Source organism: Musca domestica, unplaced genomic scaffold, assembly GCF_030504385.1.
Source record: "Musca domestica strain aabys unplaced genomic scaffold, Musca_domestica.polishedcontigs.V.1.1 3, whole genome shotgun sequence".
In the NCBI taxonomy this organism is placed as follows: Eukaryota; Metazoa; Arthropoda; class Insecta; order Diptera; family Muscidae; genus Musca; species Musca domestica.
In genome coordinates this window covers 390,991-412,804 of record NW_026712299.1, presented here as the reverse complement: position 1 = coordinate 412,804, position 21,814 = coordinate 390,991, and the positions used below count along the sequence as shown (strand labels likewise).

Genomic DNA, 21,814 nt, shown 5'->3' with positions numbered 1-21,814 from the left:
TCTTCTATATGAGGACCTTCTGGTATTCTACACGAGGACCTTCCGGTCTTCCATGAGAATACCTTCTGGTCTTCTATGCGAAGACCTTCTGGTCTTCTATACGAAGACCTTCTGGTCTTCCATGAGAAGACCTACTAGTCTTCTATGCGAAGAACTTCTGGTCTTCTATACGAAGACCTTCTGGTCTTCTATATGAGGACCTTCTGGTATTCTACACGAGGACCTTCCGGTCTTCCATGAGAATACCTTCTGGTCTTCTATGCGAAGACCTTCTGGTCTTCTATACGAAGACCTTCTGGTCTTCCATGAGAAGACCTACTAGTCTTCTATGCGAAGACCTTCTGGTCTTCTATGCGAAGACTTTCTGGTCTTCTATATGAGGACCTTCTGGTATTCTACACGAGGACCTTCCGGTCTTCTATGAGAAGACCTTCCGGTCCTCTATGAGAAGACCTTCCGGTCTTCTATGAGAAGAGCTTCTTGTATTCTATGAGAAGACCTTCTGGTCTTTTATGAGAAGACCTTCTGGTCTTCCATGAGAAGATCTTCGGGTCTACGAATTTTCTGAAGATAATAACTCCTTGCAAAGAAATATCCATTTCCTTTCCCAGGGTATCCTTTTCATGACATGTGAATGAACTTGATTTATTTCCATACCCTCACACACCTACACAGCAATTTTTCTACCTTGGCCAATAAATCAAATGGTAATTAAAATAAAATTTCTAATGTCAAGGTCTACCAAACGCAACAAAAAGAATTAATTCCACAAAACAAGCTGCTCTAATTACCGGTCAAACAAAAAACAGCTGTACCTTACTTGAAATTATTTTCATAATTTACCTCATCTCCGCAAAAAATACATTCATTTGTATTTTGGCCAAGACTTAATAATAATTTACAATATCCGTTTTCACAATCAAAAAGAAAAAAGAAAAAAGAGAGGACGAATCCCACAATAATACTCACACAGTTGGGATCCAACGAAATCCTTCCGTAAACAAATACCTACCGAGCTGTCGGTTTAACGTACATATTTCTTTACGCTTCATCTACTAGCCATATTTTTCGGTAAAATAGCGGTAAAAAGAAAGAGGCAGAGGCAGAAGAAACAAAAAACGCAAAAAATAAACAACAACTGACAGTTTATATTGCCACGTTAAAACAACAGACATCCGCCGCCGCCGCACCATGGATTGCGCGAATATTGCATACAGCAAATCCTTTGTGGCATACCCCAAATTAACAACAAAAAAACTTTGCCATAACCTCTTTTTAGAGGTGCACCAGAATCACAGGAAAAAAAATAAAGAACGAGCGAACCAACGCTGGGCCTGTTGTCGTTTTTAAGTTGTGAACCATTTATAAGTTGTTGGACCAGAAAAAAAATGGAAAAATGGAAAAAAGAAAAGAAAGAAAAACTCCGAGCAAATACAAATTCGAAAGACTCAAACACTGAGCCCTTTTTTCATACGCTGTTGAACAATTATGCGGGAATATAACATACGAGGGAGGTTTGAATGGGTAATGAATTTGTATGAATTTGTATTCAATATTTTTGGTAGATTTTTTTTTCAGTTTAAACTGAACCTTCTATACCGAACCTGAACCTTCTTGAATTCTCAATTTAGGATTGAGAGCCCGAGTCTTAAAATTGAGATTGAGCAATTATTCTATGTATGTTTTTCAGGTAACTATTGCATTAGGTGGCTTTGCTGTGAAGTTGGAAGAGGATACATATGGTTGTCATATTTATATCTTTACTAATATTTACAAACTATCTCTTAAATTTTGATAAACTGACATTTAGGTTGAATTCGGGCTTATGTGCTAAACTTCTTCTTATGTGAGCATATATTACTTACATGGTTGAATATGAACCGCCCATGCCTGTAATACTTTTTCAAGTTTTTCATACCCTCGACAATATGGCTTGAGAGGATATCATTTGACAAGGCCGAAACGTGCCTCATCGAAATAAGGGTCTAAGACCAAGGTCTCTTTGAAATAAAATTCCATTTCAGGGCTTTTGGAGTCGATCTAGCGATGTCCGTGTGGTGTGTCTCTCAGGTTGGTGCACACTATAACTCTCGAAGGGAACATACGATTTGATTCAAATTCGGTACATCGTAATATTATTGTAAAACGTAGTTCGAGTTCGGAGATGGGCAATATCGGTCCATGCCCCAAGTAAGTCCCCAGATCACATTTTCAAAAAAAAAAAAAAAAAAAAACAGTAAAGAAAGCTTAAAGTCGGGCGGGGCCGACTTTATGATACCCTACACCACTTTGCTAATTTAGTAGAGCTTAAAAGTTTTTATGGGAGAGTTCAATCACACACGCTATGATTATAATTATAATTTAAAGTTCAAAGGACGAAATATGCCGAGGCATTTGTATCTTTTAAATTCTGACTTGTGTTGCCCCTTTGGTGCACAATTAATTTGAAATCGGATAAAAATATATATGGGAGCTTTATCCAAATCGGAACCGATCTCGATAAAATTTGGCAAAGATATTTCTGAGCTGTATTTGATATATTTCCCTGAGTATCGTTGCTACGGAGAGCATATTACGGCTGTGGGTAACAAATGTGACAAATCGGATGAACAGTATATATGGGAGCTATAGCTATATCTGAACCGATCTTCACCAAATTCGACATACTAGCCTCTAGACTCAATTCGGTCGTAAGTGCCAAATTCCATCCCATTTGGACGAATATTAGACGTTTGGTGCACAATAAAAGGTAAATCGGACGAAGTTATATATGGGAGCTATATCCAAATCTGAACCGATCTCGATAAAATTTAGCAAATGTATTTCTGAGCTGTATTTGATATATTTCCCCAAATATTGTTGTTACATAGTGCATATTACGGCGGCGGTGGACAAAAATAACAAATCGGATGAACAGTATATGTGGGAGCTATAGCTATATCTGAACCGATTTCGATCAAATTTGGCATACATTTTTTCAGGCCTAATTTGGGTGTATGTGCAAAATTCCATACAATTCGGGCTGATATTACACGTTTGGTGCACAATCAAAGGCAAATCGGACGAAGATATATATGGGAGCTATATCTAAATTTTGACCGATTATCTCCAATTTCAATAGGGTTCGTCCTTGGGCCAAACAAAAGATCTTTGCAAAATTTCATCTGGATCGGGCAATAAATGCGACGTGTACTTTGTTCACAAAAATACATGGACAGACGGACGGACGGACATGCATAAATCGACTCAGAATGTGATTCTATGCAGAACTATGGGTCCATCTCGTTTCCTTCTGCCTGTTAGAAACAAATGCACAAAGACATAATACCCTGACCACCTTGTGGTGTAGGGTATAATAAATATTTTACAACATAGAAAGATAAAGGATAATTCGATTTTGTTTCCACTTTGAAAATCCTAATATTTGCATTAGTGCTAGGTCTGGTGCGAAAATGGTCACTTCATCAAGTACCTCCTCCACAAGGGGTCAACAACTTAAATAATTATAACTCTTACAAAGTGAGAAACCAATGTTTACCGAAATCACTTCTCAATAAGTTAATTGTTACTAGTGCTGTGTAGCACAGTCCAGGTCTTACATAAGAACGCCTTCTGGTCTTCAGTGAAAGTGAAAAGACCTTCAGGTTTTCTATACAAAGACCTTCTGGTCATCTTTGAGAAGACCTTCTAACTTCTATAGGAGGACATTCGGGCAGTCTATAAGAAGAACTTCAGATCTTCTATGAGGAAATCTTCTGAATCTCTATGAGAAGACCTTCTGGTTTTTTACAGGAATCCATATGGACTTCATAGGAAATTTTCTGTCCTAAGGTCCTACATGTCTCCATATTAGGAATTTCTGGTCTTCATTTCGAAAGTCTTCTTGTATCCTATGAGAAGAACTATTGATCTTCTGTAAGAAGAACTCCTGGTCGTCCTTTTGGTCTTTTATGGCAAGACCTTCTGGTCTTCTATACGAAGAACTTCTGGTCTGTTATAGGAATCCATCTGGTTCTTTAAGAGAAAACCTTACAGACTTCTTTAGGAAGTAGTATTGGTCTTCTATAGGAAGAACCTCTGGTTCGAGTTAGAAGACGAACAATATAGGCTCACTCCTTCTGGTACCTCCACCAAAAGGCCAAAATAGTCAAAGAAAATAATTTACCTCATAGAAAGCGAAAAAACCCATTCGATTTTGTGCAAACTTTGCAAGCAGCTATATTTTTGTCAGTGCTAAGTCATGTGCGAAAATGGAAAATATCGGTCCACTCCATCAAATATCTTCCACACAAGGGGCCAAATCTATTATATTTATAACTCTTATAAAATGTGATCTAAAAGTCCGATAGTATCAAATTACACACATCACAATATTTTTATTAACCCAAGGTCTATTGTGAAGATGAAATACATCGGTCTACTCCTTCTGGTACCTCCCCCACAAAGATAAAAAAATTTTAATAACCGTAAGTCTCGTAAAACGCGAAATTAACTTCCGATTACATTCAGTCTTGGTACATACCAATATTTCTATTAACACAAGATCAGTTATAAAGATGGTAGAGATCGGACTATTTCTTCTGGTATATCCCCCACCAAAGGGTACAAGTTTTCAAAAACCAAAACGATTATAAAATCCGAAATAGACAATCCGGTTCGCTTCTTATTTCACACATCCTAAAACTTCTACTAACACAAGGTCTGGTGTTAAAGATCACTCGGTTCACTCCTTCTCCATCTCCCCAGAAATGATCAAAAATTGAGAAAACCGTGAAGCTCATAAAACGTGCACTCAACATTCGATTCCACTCAGACTTGGCATATCTCAATATTCCAATCCACAGAAGATATGTTATAAAGATGGTAGAGATCGGACCCATTTTTTCTGGTACCTCCCCCACAAAGGGGTCAAAGCTTTGAATAAACAAAACGATAATAAAATCCGAAAAAAGCATCTGATTTCCTTCATATTTCACAAATCTCCTTATTTTTTACTAACACAAGATCTGTTGTGAAGATGGGTTATATCGGTCCACTCCTTCTGGTACCTTCCCCACTAAGGTTCAAAACCTTAAATATCTGTGAAGCTCATAAAAGGCAAAATTTACAACCAATTCCATTCAGTCTTGGTGCATCTAAATAGTTCCATCAGCTGAAGGTTTACAATAAAGATGGTAGACATCGGACTATTCCTTCTGGCACCTCACCCACAAAAGGTCAAAGTTTTGAATAACCAAAACGATCACAAAATCCGAAATAAGCATCCAGACTTCATCATATTTCACCCATCTCATTATTTTGACTGCCGAAAGATCTGCGGTGAAGGTGTGATATATCGGTCCACTCCTTCTGGTACCTCACCCACAAAAGGTCGAAATTTTGGAATATCCATGAAGCTCATAAAACGCGAAATTAACATCCGATTCCATTCAAACTTGGTACATCTCAATATTTCCGTCATCACAAGATCTGTTATTGGGATGGTAGAGATCGGACTTTTAGTAGTCGATATATATTAATTTAGGTCCGATACGAAATGGACAATATTGTGCCATTCGTTCGGAATCTACTCTATAGATCCTGGATGCTCTTCTCAAGGATCTGAAGTATCATTCCGAACTCTCAAAATATTGTTGTTATACTCACGGCACATATTTTCTATGGCAAAAAATCTAAATATATTTTATTTTAATTTATCGAAAATACCTGCAATTTACATTTTCTTACACTTTCCATACCACCCCCCCTAAAAACAACAATTCTAACCGGCCTCTCACGAAAAAAATCTTAAATGGCAATGATGATGTTCAGCAACAAAAAAATCCGCTTGCAACCAAAAACATTTGGCTAACAAACATAGCTTTCAACAAGCAAATAACAAAACAAGCCCCCTGCTCTCCATACACAACTCCATCCGGAGCCATGTGGTTAAGGGGTTGGGTACCTACATGCCCAACCAACCACTTCTTCGCAGATGATTTAAAAGTTTTGCCACGCAAACAAAATACAAAACCAAAAACTGACTCCAGAGAAATGGTTGGTAACACTCTTTGGCCTCCACCACCCCCCAAAAAAACTCCATTAATATAAGCGAACAAATTCTCGATTTGGAAGCCTCCTCCACTGTTGCTTTTTTATGCCGAAGACCAACAACATTTGCCATCGCAAGCAAAAATACAATCCGGCGAACAGAGAGGAAAAAAATCCCATTTCTCCCATCCCCAAAACAACTTCACCGCCGTTCCGGCAATCCAAAGAGACATCAACAAATCCATGTATTTTATAAATATGATGATATTACGGTTTGTATTAGTATCCGGATAAAATACTGCGGCTTACTGCAAGGACAATCACTGGCATGGAATGAATAAATGTTCGCTGATGTGCCCTTTTTTCGGTTGGAGTTTCCCGAACTGAAAGAGTTGTGGTAATTGCAGGACGAAAGAATGGGGGAGAGAGAAAAAAATAATAATAAAATTGTGCTAAGGTTAGAAGTAAAATTTGTATGGGTGGATAATATTGCTTTAGGACGATTAATCACCAAGGATTAAGTCAGTCAAACAGACTGACTGGCAGGAAAGTAAGGTGTGAGGAAGGCATTAATGAAAGCAAATGAAATGATCCAGCAATACAGGGTCATTTTATTGCGGTATTAGCAAAACACATATAAATGTCATGGATGAATTGAAAAGCGTAGCACAATTGTTTGGCCCTCTTGACCATGGCAAATTGGCAGAAATGGGCTTTACCTGGATTTAATTTATTGAAAAAATATTTTGAATATTAATTTGGGAATACAAAATGGTATTCTCAAAGAAGACTAAAAGGTTTTCGTAGAGAAGATAGAAGACCAAAAAGATTTCTCATAGAAGACGAACAAGTCTTCTTATAAAATACGAGCAGGTCTTCTCATAGAAGACCAGAAGAAGGTCTTCGCATAGAAGACCAGAAGGTCTTCGTATAGAAGAAGACCAAAGGTCTTCGCATAGAGAAGACAGGAACGTATAGAAGAAGACCAGAAGGTCTTCGTATAGAAAAAGACCAGCACGTCTTCATATAGAAGAAAACGAGAAGGCCTTCTTATAAAAGAAGACCAGGAGGTCTTCGTATAGAAGACCAGAAGGTCTTCGTATAGAAGACCAGAAGGTCTTCGTATAGAAATCCAGGAGGACTTCTCATAGATGACTAGGAAGTCTTCTCATGGAAGACTATAAGGTCTTCTCATAAATGACCAGAAAGTCTTCGTATAGAAGACCAGAAGGTATTCGTATTGAAGACCTGAAAGTATTCCTATAGAAGTCCAGAAGGTATTCGTATAGAAGACCAGAAGGTCTTCGTAGAGATGACCAGAAGGTCTTGGTATAGAAGACCAGAAGGTCTTGGTATAGAAGACCAGAAGAAGGTCTTCGTATAGAAGACTTGAAGATCTTCTCATAGAAGAGCTGGAGGTCTTCTCATAGAAGAGCAGAAGGTCTTCTTATAAAAGAGCAGAGGGTCTTCTCATAGAAAACAGGAAGGTCTTCTCATAGAAGACAGGAAGGTCTTCGTATAGAATGCCAGAAGGTCTTCTCATAGAAGACCAGAAGGTCTTCTCATAGAAGACCAGAAGGTCTTCGAAAAGAAGACCAAAAGGTCTTGGTAAAGAAAACCAGAAGGTCTTCGTATAGAAGACCAGAAGGTCTTCTCATAGAAGACTGGAAGGTCTTCTCATAGAAGACTGGAAGGTCTTCTCATAGAAGGCCAGAAGGTCTTCTCATAGAAGGCCAGAAGGTCTTCTCATAGAAGGCCAGAAGTTCTTCTCATAGAAGACTAGAAGGTCTACGTATAGAAGATCAGAAGTTCTTCTCATAGAAGACTAGAAGGTCTTCGTATAGAAGACCAGAAGGTCTTCTCATAGAAGACTGGAAGGTCTTCTCATAGAAGACTGGAAGGTCTTCTCATAGAAGACTGGAAGGTCTTCTCATAGAAGACTGGAAGGTCTTCTCATAGAAGACTGGAAGGTCTTCTCATAGAAGACTGGAAGGTCTTCTCATAGAAGACTGGAAGGTCTTCTCATAGAAGACTGGAAGGTCTTCTCATAGAAGACTGGAAGGTCTTCTCATAGAAGACTGGAAGTTCTTCTCATAGAAGACTGGAAGGTCTTCTCATAGAAGACTGGAAGGTCTTCTCATAGAAGACTGAAAGGTCTTCTCATAGAAGACTGAAAGGTCTTCTCATAGAAGATGAGCTTGTTTCTTATAGAGTAAGTCTTCTCATAGAACACGAGCAAGTCTTCTCGTAGAAGGCCGTAAGGTCTTCTCATAGAAGGCTGAAAGGTCTTTTCATAGAAGACCGTAATGCCTTCTCATAGAAGACCTCGTAGGAAAGGGAGTCTTCTTATAGAAGATGGGATCTTCTTTCATAAGAAGAAGTCTTCTTATAGAAGAAGATGTCTTCTTATAGAAGAAGATGTCTTCTTATAGAAGAAGATGTCTTCTCATAGAGAATCAGAATCTCTTCTTTTCTCTCTCTCTCTCTTCTTTTGGAAAACCTTCTGAAAATCTTGTATTACAACACCTCTTGGTCCTCCATTATATTAAGACCTTTAGGAATTATTTGATAAGTCACATCCTAAATCTTAAATGCCGCTTAACGTTTATTCCTCCCACTAAGCACCCTCTATCCATTTCCATCTACTCTCGCTTATTGCAATTGCATTGCCTACAACAACTGGCAATAAATGTATACGACCAGGCCTCATATTGTTTGTTAATAGCTTAATGAAACATTTTAATCCTTCTGCACTTAGTTGCAGCTAAACATTAAACTTGACAACAAATAACTTTGCCGTTCATTGCCAACTTGATGTCCTATTTATTGTCTGGGCTTTTGTGAGCTGTGCTCCCATTCCCAATGATTCCAAGACAATTACACCTACTACTCCAAGGCATGCAACAAAGAGCAAGAGGACACCAACAGACGACAACAACTAAAACTTGCTGTGCCAGCAATGACGCGACTGAGCTAAGCAAACACCAGCACCCGGGCAACATCATCAAACTGCAGGCCAAAGCCAAACATTTACAATGCCATAAAGTTTGTGTAAACCCAATGTTCTGTGGTAAATGCTTGGTTGCAGCCTAAAAGCCCTCTCTCTCTACGCTACTCTTGAGCTTCGTGTTTCGTTGCTGGTCTATTTGTTGCTCTCACAACAATCCAGTAAGTAAGTAACAATGAATATTCACTTTCTGGATATTAGTTCGTTTGTTTTGTTGGTCCGTACGTTAGTGTGTATGTGTGTGTGTCTTGTATTTACATTTCCGTCGTAAATGGGAAAAGTTTTTCAGCGGAACTGAAATTCCAGTAATAAAAACAAGTAAAAAAGCTGTAAGTTCGACTGGCCGAACTTAGAATACCCTCCACCATTTGGAACGAATTTGGCAATTCTCAAAAACTATAAAATCCATTAAAAATCTTAAAAATACCGAAGGTAGCTATTACGACGACATGAACCTGCATAGGTAACATTTGTCATAAGCCATTACAATATTCAAATGCGAAACTTAAAAAATCGGTTATAATGTCTATAAAATCATTAAAATACCGAATATCGGGAGGTACCGTTATTGGGGGTCTATAAGAAGACTTGGACCTGCACAGACAATTTTCTGTCATAGGCTGTAATATTCATTACGAACTTCAAATACTAAATTTAAAATAGTTCCAGTAAAAAATGCCGCTAAAATCATTAAAATACCGAATATCGAGTGGTACCGTTATATGGGGGCTACACGAAGACATGGACCTGCACTGACAATTTTCTGTCTTAGGCGCCAGTATTCATTACGAACTTCAAATACCAAATTTGAAACAATTCCGGTGAATAAATTCGCTAAAATCATCAAAATACCGAAAATCGAGGGGTACCGTTATATGGGGGCTATACGAAGACGTGGACCTGTACAGACGATTTTCTGTCGAAGGCTGTAGTATTCATTACGAACTTCAAGTACTAAATTTAAAATAGTTCCAGTAAAAAATGCCGCTAAAATCATCACAATACCGAATATCTGGAGGTACCGTTATATGTGGGCTATACGAAGATGTTGACCTGCACAGACAAGTTTCTTTCATAGGCTGTAGTGTCCGCCAAGAATTTCAAATACCAAATTTGAAACAATTCTGGTGAAAAAATGTCTATAAAATCAGTAAAATACCGAATATCGGGTGGTACCGTTATATGAGGGCTCTACGAAGACGTGGACCTGCACAGAGATTTTTCTGTCTTAGGCCGTAATATTCATTACGAACTTCAAATACCAAATTAAAAACAATTCCGGTGAATAAATTCGCTAAAATCATCAAAATACCGAATATCGGGTGGTGCTGTTATATGGGGGCCCTACGACGACGTGGACCTTCACAGACAATTTTCCGTCTTAGGCTGTAGTATCCATTATAAACTTCAAATACCAAATTTGAAACAATTCCGGTGAATAAATTCGCTAAAATCATCACAACACTGAATATCTGGAGGTATCGTTATACGGGGGCTATACGAAGACTTGGACCTGCACAGACAATTTTGGTCTTAAGCTGTAGTGTCCTGTACGAACCTCAAATACCAAATTGGAAACAATTCCGGTGAAAAATGTCGCTAAAATCATCAAAATACCGAATATCGGGGGGCACCGTTGCATGGGGGCTATACGAAGACGTGGATCTACATGGGCCATTTTCTGTTTTATGCTGTAGTATCTGTTACAAACTTTAAATACCAAATTTGGAACAATTCCGGTAAATAATGTCGCTAAAATCATCACAGTACAGAATATCGTGAGGTACCGGTATATGGGGGCTGTTCGAAGAAGTGGACCTGCATGGACAATTTCCCGCCTTAGGCTGTGGTATCCATTACGAACTTCAAACACCAAATTCGAAATAATTCCGGTAAGTAATGTCGCTAACATCATAAAAATACCGAATATCGGGAGGTACCGTTATATGGGGGTTATACCAAAACGTGGACCTACATGACCCATTTTCAATACCAAAAGGACACAACATACATTTGAGTAAGTTTTTATCAACTTACTTCATTTCTTTCGGAAGCTAGAGTGATTTCCACAGACAGACAGACAGACAGACGGCCGGACGTGGTTAAATCGGCATATAATTTTATGCTGATCAATAATTTATACACCTTGTGGGATCTAAAAGGTATATTTCGAGGTGTTACAAACGGAATGATAAACTTAATATACCCTCCATACTATGATGGAGGGTATAAAAAGAATTGTTGCCTCACCAAGAAGAACCTTTCATTGTATGCGTGTTTCAGAGGGCTTTGTATCACCAGCTTGCATCTGTAGATAGCAACTCTCTTTAGAATACCCTGTGGACAGATATGCATCCTGTTTTATGATTATATTTACACCAAAGTGACATTGGTATTAGCGCTACGACTTTTTATTTAAATTCTATGGATATTTCTTTTCTTTTCCCAAAACCCTTGAAGTAACAATGATCCAAATGAAAAATGGCAAGAGACAAGAATAATATTCTAATGATGAGGACACGTAACTTATATTACCAAAAACTCGCAGCAGATATATAAATAAAGAAATTACAGATTATTAAATGTACTTACCTCTTGGCCACACACGACCCTTCGTCCAATCCAATTCCAAAGAATATGATTTCAATTTTGCCAAAAATTCCCAAGAAAAAGATTTCAATTTAGCCAATTTACACAACGAACTCCACAAATCCAATTTTCATCTGATCGCGAAATATTAATCCAATAAATATTTATTGTTTTTGGTATTTTTTATTATTTTTAATTGGTTACAACACGTAAAATTTTGCAAAAACTACGAATATGTACGCTTACAACTAAAAAATTTAACAAAATGAATTTTTGAAATGAAAATTTTCCTTTGAATTTTTCCTTTGACATTTAAATATGTCATGCATGTCCATATGCATATTAGGGTGCACCCTCTAAAATTGCTGATGGTAATTGTTGTGTGCCTGAAATATTGTAATCCTCCTCTATTATATATCATCATACGTTCCATAGGCTATGGCCATTCAGAAATTAAATTCTTTTTGCAGAAAATATGAAATTGAAACATTTGTGAGATAAAAATATGTTACCTAAAATTCGACGCACTCGGTCGACGTTTTTCACCTCACACCACAGGTCAATAAGCCCATCTGACAACCAAGTTTGCCGTTAAAATACATGTTGTAATTTGAAATTCAAAGAGAGTCAAATCACAATAGTGCGAAAACTATTAAGTTTATTGTCAAATTGTTGTCAAACGTAGTCATCTTAGCCGACCTTGTGTAGGCCATGCACATGTATTTATATGAGTGTAACCCAAATACGTTGAGCGTTCGATATTTCAAAGTTGAACAATTTCAACGCTGACAATTGAATAGTTTCTTCTTTTTTAATACAAAAAATTTGAATATTTGTAATGGAAAATCTAACAATTGGGTTTATTATATGAAGATTATCAATTTTTATACCCTCCACCATACATAGTATGGATGGTATATTAAGTTCGTCATTCCGTTTGTAGCTCATCGAAATAATAAGTTTAGACCCAACAAAGTGTATATATTATTGATCAGCGTAAAATTCTAAGATGTTTTAGCACCCGGCTGTCCGTCTGTTGTAATCACTCTAGAGTCAAAACGAATAAAGAGAGGAAGCTAACATTTTGCACGAATCAGTATATTTTCTGCAGGCAGGTCGAGCTCGAAGATGGGCTATACCATGGTACAATGAATTCAAGGTAGGGCAGAACTACCATATGATTTAATTTTTTTTATTTTTCTGGCTTAATATGTCAACTTCATTTGCTTATGTGTGTGTCTTCTTTTCAATAATAAAAAATTGTTCAGAAAATATTCAAATTCGGGTGTTTTCAAAATGCTTATTGCAACGAATGCATCGACAAAATCTACAGTTTTTGTCGCGAAATAAACCATAAGAGATATATAGAACATGATATTGAAAAGAAATTTTGACCATTCATTCAGTTTTCGCGGTTTTAAATTATTTATTCAAAATCAATGCAACAAGTTGTTTGCTTTTTTATTGTTTTGATAGCAATTCTGACATTACAAGCCAAACAGGTAGACCTCTATACTTGAAATTTTTTCAAAGTTGACCTACCTTCTCTTCATTGTACCATGGACTATACCGGCCAACGATATCGTTTAGCCCCCATATAACGATGCCCCGATATTCTGTAATTTGATAATTGTGGCCAAGTTTTTCAATGAAATTGTCTGAAAATCCACAAAAGTAGTTCCTTCAATGGTACAATGAAGAGAAGGTAGGCCAACTTTGAAAAAATTGCAAGTATAGAGGTCTACCTGTTTGGCTTGTAATGTCAGAATTAGTAGACCAATTTTGATGACCAATTTTGTGATGCCAATTATTCGTCGAAAGCGTATGAGGCAGTTCTGGTTTCAACAAGACGGCGCTCGAATATGGGCAACCCGTCGAATATGAGCAACCCTGTATTTGGTATTTTGACGATTTTTAGTACAATATTCACTGAAATGGTTTCAAAATTTCTTATTTTGAACTACAGCCTGCGACAGAAAATTGTCTTTGCAGGACCAGGTTTTCGTATAGCCCCAATATAACGGTGCCCTTATATATTTTTTCCAGCTTCGTATTTGAATATTGTAATGGCTTATGACAAAAGTTGCCAATGCCGATCCACGTCTACGTATAGACCCCAATACAATGACCACATTCGGTATTTTTAAGATTTTAACAGAATTTTTAACGGATTTTATTTCTCAAAGTTCGGCCCTGCCAAACTTACTGTTTTTTTTTTTGTTCTTTTTGCTGGTTTTGGTATCCCTAATTGAATGGGAATAATGTAGAAAACGATTGTAAACATAAACTTCATTAGACATTTTTAACCTAATTACGGCAGAAAATGTTTTTTTTTTTTTTTTTTTTTTTTTGTGCGGAAAATTTCCGATTTCTCGGTTTAAAATATACAAAATGGGCATCGTTTGAAAGATTATGGAAATATTTATTAAGCAAGGTCATATGGTGGGGTTGTTTTAACCGGTTATAACACTTGTTAGTAGTCGGCTTCGATTTTAAATCAATATATTCAGAACTACAGAAGATATCAACACATATTAAAAAGGAAAGGGAAAAATACGTAGATCTCAATACCCTATAATGTATCCATTTTGATATTTCAAACAGTTCCAGTAAAAATACCAATTTTCTTGTATTGCTCGAGAACAACCCCGCCAAATGACCCCTAGTTGAATAGGTATTTCCAAAAGATTTCATATTGTTACACCAGTTATGTAGAACCACATAAAATCCGGACATTGTATCCGAACTTTCAAGTCGAATAACCGTGTAAACGGGTATTTCCTGCACGAAAAAATTTCTTCGCCGTCAGGTTAAAATCTCTACCTGCTATAAAAATTTAAGGTCAATCCGAGCATGGCCACTGGGATTATAATGTCTGTTTTGGAAGTGGATGTAATAAAAGTCGGACTAAATCGCCATTGCAATTACGGGGGATTATCCGAACTTTCAAGTCGAATAACCGTGTAAACGGGTATTTCCTGCACGAAAAAATTTCTTCGCCGTCAGGTTAAAATCTCTACCTGCTATAAAAATTTAAGGTCAATCCGAGCATAGCCACTGGGATTATAATGTCTGTTTTGGAAGTGGATGTAATAAAAGTCGGACTAAATCGCCATTGCAATTACGGGGGATTATATCCGGGCACCGCATAAACGCAGGAGGTAACTTTAAAATGGAACGATAAATAAAAACCGCAAATATAGTAAATCTAGTCTACATCCAGAACTGAAACCCATTTAATCCACTGAGCGAATTTAATTGAAAATTTATTCAGTTCAAATATATTTGAAAGGGAAGAGAAAATTTCTTCGATAAAAACATTTTGAATTTTCAAAAATTTAAAAAGTTTCAAAGATTTGGCCTGGTCGCCTGCCTATCTATACATCGAAGCTGGTTGTTGTCACATTTTTATGCAATTGTTTCAAGTTTGGTATTTGGATTTTGCAATGGATTTCACCTCCGATTGCAGAAATAAGCTTATAATTGTCCACGTTTTCATACATGTAAATGTAATGTATTTCGTCATATCTGACCGAATTCAATATATTTGGCAATAACTCCCATATAAATGATTCATCCGATTTGGTGTTTAAGTCCCCCATACCCGTAATATGAACCCCACAGCAATGACATTTGAAACCAGATGTCGTATATACTTCAGAAATTCCTCTGCCAAAGTTCATTGAGATCGGTTCTGATTTGGATATAGCTTCCATATATATCGTTACCGATTATCCGGCAAAGTTTTTATTGGAGAATTCAATCATACACGCTATGATTATAATTATCATTTAAAGTTCAAAGGACTAAATATGCCGAAGCATTTGTATTTTTTTTAATTTGGACTTGTATTGCCCATTTGCTGCACCATTAATTTGAAATCGGATAAAGATATATATGGGAGCTATATCCAAATTGAACCGATCTCGATAAAATTTGGCAAAGATATTTCTGAGCTGTATTTGTTATATTTCCCTGAATATCGTTGTTACGGAGTGCATATTACGGCTGTGGGTAACAAATATAAGAAATCGGATGAACAATATATATGTGAGCTGTAGCTATATCTGAGCCGATCTTCACCGAATTTGACATACTCAATTTGATAGACTCAATTCGGTCGTAAGTGCCAAATTCCATCCCATTTGGACAAAGATTAGACGTTTGGTGCATAATAAAAAGTAAATCGGAAGAAGTTATGTATGGGAGATACATCCAAATCCGAACCGACCTCAATGAAATTTAGCAAAGGTATTTCTGAGCAGTATTTGATATATTTCCCCAAATATTGTTGTTGCAGAGTGCATATTACGGCTGCGGAGGACAAAACAAATCGTATGAACAATATATATGGGTGCTATAGCTATATCTGAACCGATTTCGATCAAATTTGGCATACTTATTTTCAGGCCTAATTTGGTTGTATGTGCAAAATTCCATACTATTCGGGCTGATATTACACGTTTGGTGCACAATAAAAGGCAAGTCGGACGAAAATTTAGCTATATCTAAATTTTGACCGATTATTTCCAATTTCAAAAGAGTTCGTCCTTGGGCCAAACAAATAATTTGTACAAAATTTCATGTGGATATGACAATAAATGCGAACTGTATTTTGTTTACAAAAATACATGGACAGACAGAGAGACAGACGGACGGACGGACGAACATGCATAAATCAACTCAGAATGTGATTCTATGCAGATCATCAAAAGGAAATATGGGTCTATCTCGTTTCCTTTTGCCTGTTACAAACAAATGCACAAAGACATAATACCCTGACCACCTTGTGGTGTAATAATTAAATAAATCTACCGATATTATAACTATATTTGTATGACTAATATTTCTATTTTATTATTTTTTTATAGCTAAATGCTTATTTTTAATGGCGTGTTACAATGTTGTCTTCTTTTAGCTCATTCATCTATTCACGCCTTAATTTGACCTATTAATTAATCGCACTGAGTAATGAATCTATTTAAAGGTAAAGTAAATGCCAACCACGAGATGTATGTTGACAGTATTAGAACAAATTTGGGACATTAGGAAAAAAATAAAATAATTGAACGTTCAATTGATTTAAGTGTTTCAAGATTTATATTACCACAGTAGAAATTTTTAATAGTCTAAACTATTTTAATACCTTTCGTAAACGCAATCATACAATTCGCTCAACAAGCGTGATATTAAAAGAGGAAATGCATTTCAGTTTATCCAAATTTTGTGACAATGCTGCGAATACTAAAATAGCCTATGAGAAAGGGAGGTAGAAGCATACCTTGTTTACGAATCTAGCATAGCTAAAGAATATGTGAGGAAACAGCATATAAGAGACATAAAGCATATTAAATCGACACATTAGACTAGCGATGACATTTAATGAGAATTAAGTAAGTAGTAAGTGCCTCATCATAAGATACATTCAGGGTTCTTCAGATGTATTTTGGGTCCCCGAGATTTTTGACATTAAACATGGAAAGTATAGGTACACATTTTGGTATAGCCAATATATCACTGTACCACCCGATATTCGTTACTTTCGTTATTTTAGCCGCATTTTCAAAGGAATTGTTTCAAATTTAGAATTCGCAATGGGAAAATGTAAGAAATGTCTTCGTATATGCGCCATGCAACAGTACCTTCTGTTATTCGGTATATTCACGACTTATCCTCATATGGTACTTATTGGGATTGATTTTTATACCCTCCACTACACATAGTATGGAGGGTATATTAAGATCGACATTCCGTTTGTAACTCATCGAAATAATCATGTCAGACCCAGAACAAAGTATATATATTCTTGATCAGCGTAAAATTCTAAGTCGATTTAGCGATGTCCGTCTGTCTGTCTGTCCGTCTGTCTATTGTAATCACGCTATCTTTCGAACGAATTGAGATACAAGGCTAAAATTTTGCACAAAGGTTTATTTTTACAGTAGGCAGGTGAAATTCGTAAATGGACCATGTAGGTCCACGTTTTCATATAGCCCCCATATAACTGTACCTCCCGATATTCGGTATTTTGATGATTTTAGAGACATTTTTCACCAGAATTGTTTCAAATTTGATATTTGAAGTTCGTAATGGATACTACAGTCTGTGACAGAAAATTGTCTATGCAGGACCAGGTCTTCGTATAGCCCCCATATAACGGTACCTCCCTATATTCGGTATTTTAATGATTTTAGGGACATTTTTCACCAGAATTGTTTCAAACTACAGAAAATTGTCTGACAGGTCAACATATTCGTATAGCCCCCATATAATGGTACCTCCCTACATTCGATATTTTTGATTTTATCGACATTATAACCAATTTTTTTATTTGAATATTGTAATGGCTTATGACAAATATTACCTACGCAGATTCGTGTCGTCGTATAGACCCTAATATAATAGCTAAATTCGGTATTTTTAACAGAAGTTTTAACGGATTTTACTGTTTTTGAGAATTGAGGGTATTTAAAGTTTGGCCCGGCCGAACTTACAGCTTTTTTACTTGTTAAGATTTGAATCTAATTTTTGATGGATGTTTTTTTTTTTTGTTTTTTTAAATTGCCAAATTCGTTGCAAATTGTGGAGGGTATTCAAAGTTCGATCCGACTGATTTTTTTATTTTATAATTTTTTTGTGAAGCACGACAGATGGTCACCGGTAAATGTCACCGACTTTATTTCAAAAAATCGACTAAATAGAATCGACTTTAAATAGTACCAGGTGTAAGGCCATCAAATATTTAATATTTTTTATTAATATTTTATTAATATTAATATTTGGTATCAAATATTTTTTCCAATCCATTTTTTTTCCAATCCAATTTTTTTCTTCCCAAAATGTAGTCGAAGGTTCTTATTTCAGCATGCACCAAATATATTCCTGTCTTTCAAAATTTATACATATTTTATTTTTTCTTTATCTTCATAATATCAGCATATTAATCATAGCCACGCTCCACTGTAATACACTTTATATAATTATTTCATGAACAAATGAAAATTGCATATAAACATTTTTTTCTGCTAAAAAATCACGAGTTTGTGTCTTGAAGCTATAGAACGTTAAGAAATATATAGAAATCAAGCAATAAAGAAAGAATAAACACATAAGCAAATACATACATTTAATAGAAGAAATAAGGGAAAACAAACGAAAAACATTCAATAATAATAAAAAAAAAACTGATAAGAAAAAGTTCAGCATGCACCAATCAGAAAATAAATACAAAAATAATAACAAACACGAAAATGTTTCATTGTTTTTGTTTTTTTTTTTTTTTTACTAATACTCACATAAATTAAATACCAACACAAATGTAATAACTTTGAAGCTTATCGCCGAAAGAGAGAGGAAAATTAAGCTGAGTTTTTTTCGCAAAATAGAGAACGTAAGACAAAGACAAAGCTCACAGACGATGACAGTACAATCAGTTATCAACCAAAATTATTATTGTTTTTTTCGCCAAAATTGTTTTAAATTTTAATTTTTTTAATATTTTCTTTTTCTAGACGTCACACTTAAATGTATGCAATAATTTAGCTTCAACAAAAAAATGTGTTGCTTTTGCCAAAAGAAAATTGTTTAATTACAGCACAACGGATGGTTACTCCAGAGACAACATAAAAGAATATATCCCCAAGATTTTATGAGTTATTTATTTATTTTTTTTTTTTTTGTTGCAATTATAATTTTTGGTTTTTGTTGTTGTTTTAGTGCAATATCAAGGACGCAATCACGTAAGAAGCCAAAAACACCACACCACAATTTTTTTTTTGTTGTTGGGACGTTACAATAACGACGATGGCGAATTAGACGACAACGACGACGACGAGATTCACTACGACGGACACAAAAATATTAACTGAGGAGATGATGAGACAAAACGTTTATTTTTTGGTGAAATCTTATCAAGACAACAGACTCTGACAAACTGGTGAACAGCGCCAGAGATTGTCTGGCAAAGAGTGATCGAATTTTGTTTTTTCAAAGGGCGGTGTTGGCGTTTGCTCCCTCTCACTCGGCATGATCATTCTTATCGAATGAATTGAATGTGATTCTATTCGTCATGAATTGTATTGAGCATCGGCCAGCATTGCAACAACAACAACAACTGCATCGATTGAAACGAAATCGATTAATCTGTTCGCATCATGAGTATGTAGCAGCATGTGCAACAACAACAATAAGTAGCAACAACAACTACAACAACACTTAACAATACCACAGATTCAGTGACATTTCAAATGTATGGCAAATGCGCCCTCGAACAAAATCTACTGATAACGCTGAGTTTGGGCGAGGAAGACACATGGGATGTGTTGTGTGTGTGAATGTTGTTGTCAAGGCACTCGCTGTAATGAGATATTAGGGTGTTGTGGAAATAAAAGCACGTTTCTGTAAAAACAATCATTAATATTTTTTATATTTATAGAAGGAAGCGAGTTTTAGTCGGTTCGCCGACGCATATGTATCCTTAAGTCTTTAATACGTTATATTTTTATACCCTCCACCATACTATGAAGGGTATATTAACTTTGCCATTCCTGTTGTAACTCATCCAAATAGTCATGTCAGACCCAACAAAGTATATATTCCTGATCAGCGTAAAATTCGAAGTCGATTTAGCAATGCCCGTCTGTCTGTCTGTTGCAATCACTCTATCTTTCGAACGAATTGAGATAGAAGGCTAAAATTTTGCTCATATGTTTATTTTTCCAGTAGGCAGGTTAAGTTCGTAAATGGGTCATGTAGGTCCAAGTTTTCATATAGCCTCCATGTAAGGGTACCTCCTGATATTCGTTATTTTGATGATTTTAGCGACATTATTCACCGGAATTGTTTCAAATTTGGTATTTGAAGTTCGAAATGGATACTAAAACCTAGAACAGAAAATTGTCTGTGCTGGTCCACGTCTTCGTATAGCTCCCCTATAACGGTACCTCGCAATATTCGGTTTTACGATGATTTTAGCGACATTATTAACCGGTGCAGTTTCAAAATACGTATTTAGATTTCATAATGGGAACTACAGGCTGTGACACAAAATTGTCAATGCAGGTCCAGGTCTTCGTATATAGTACCTCCATATATTCGGTATTTTGACAATTTTAGGTACAATACTCACCGAAATTGTTTGAAATGTCGTATTTGAAGTTCGTAATGGATGTTACAGCCTGTGACAGAAAATTGTCTATGCAGGTCCGCGTCTTCGTATAGCTCCGATATAACGGTAACTCCCCATATTCGGTATTTTGATGATTTTAGCTACATTATTCACCGTTTATTTCAAGTTTCGAATTTGAATATGGTAATGGCTTATAACAAACAATGCCTATGTAGGTCCACGTCGTATAGACCCAAATATAACGACTATATTCGGTATTTTTAAGATTTTAACAGAATTTTTAAGGGATTTTATTTTTTGAAAAATTTCAAATTCGTTCGAAATGGTGGAGGATATTCAAAGATTGGCCCGGCCGAACTTACTGCTTTTTAAATTGCTATATTTATACATATATCCTTAAGACTTCAATGCGTCATATTTAACTTTTTTATGTTTACATGATTTCAAAGTTCTTCCGGTATGAATATTCTGCATTTTAACCGGTTTTCCGCTATTCGCTCTTATTTTGGACATATTTTTCATTATGTAACTAAATTTTCAGGGGTTTCTGATAGATATTACTACGAGCAAGCTTGATATTTGATCTACAAAGAACGAATAGCAATATTCCATTTCCTGAACCTAAATAAATTAACCTGGCTTAAGTTTTAGAAACGATGTAGTTTGGTGCCATGATTAAGCGTTTCTTAAAATATGGTTGTTATATCCTACACCACATAGTGGTGTATTTATTTGTAACAGTGAGAAGGATGCGAGATAGACCCATAGCTACTTTTGATAATCTGCATTGAATCACATTCTGAGTCGGAATGGGTGAGAAACGGCTAACATTTTTATATAGCTCCCACAGATATATTCCACCAGGATAATTGTGCACTAAATGGACAATATCAGTCCAAATGAACTGCATTTTGGCACATTCGAACTAATTCAGTATAGTACATTAAATTTGGTGGAAATCGGTTCAGATATAGCTATAGCTCCCCCACATTCCAAGTCCTGCATTTTGGTACATTCGGCCGAATTCAGTCTAGAAGCAAGTACATCGAATTCGGATAAAA

At 36.1% G+C, this 21,814-nt stretch overlaps 1 long non-coding RNA gene across 1 annotated transcript in view; it reads right to left on the bottom strand.

The window, feature by feature from the left end:
• The window catches only part of LOC131803364 (uncharacterized), a 46,754-nt gene extending 27,167 nt beyond the window's left edge, over positions 1 to 19,587 (bottom strand). The window contains exons 1-2 of the long non-coding RNA XR_009342542.1: positions 18,922 to 19,587; positions 11,630 to 11,874 (exon numbers count right to left, since the gene is read on the bottom strand). This is a non-coding gene — a long non-coding RNA (uncharacterized LOC131803364). The remainder of the gene's footprint in view (positions 1 to 11,629; positions 11,875 to 18,921) is intronic.
• Between the last annotated feature and the right edge of the window lie 2,227 nt (positions 19,588 to 21,814).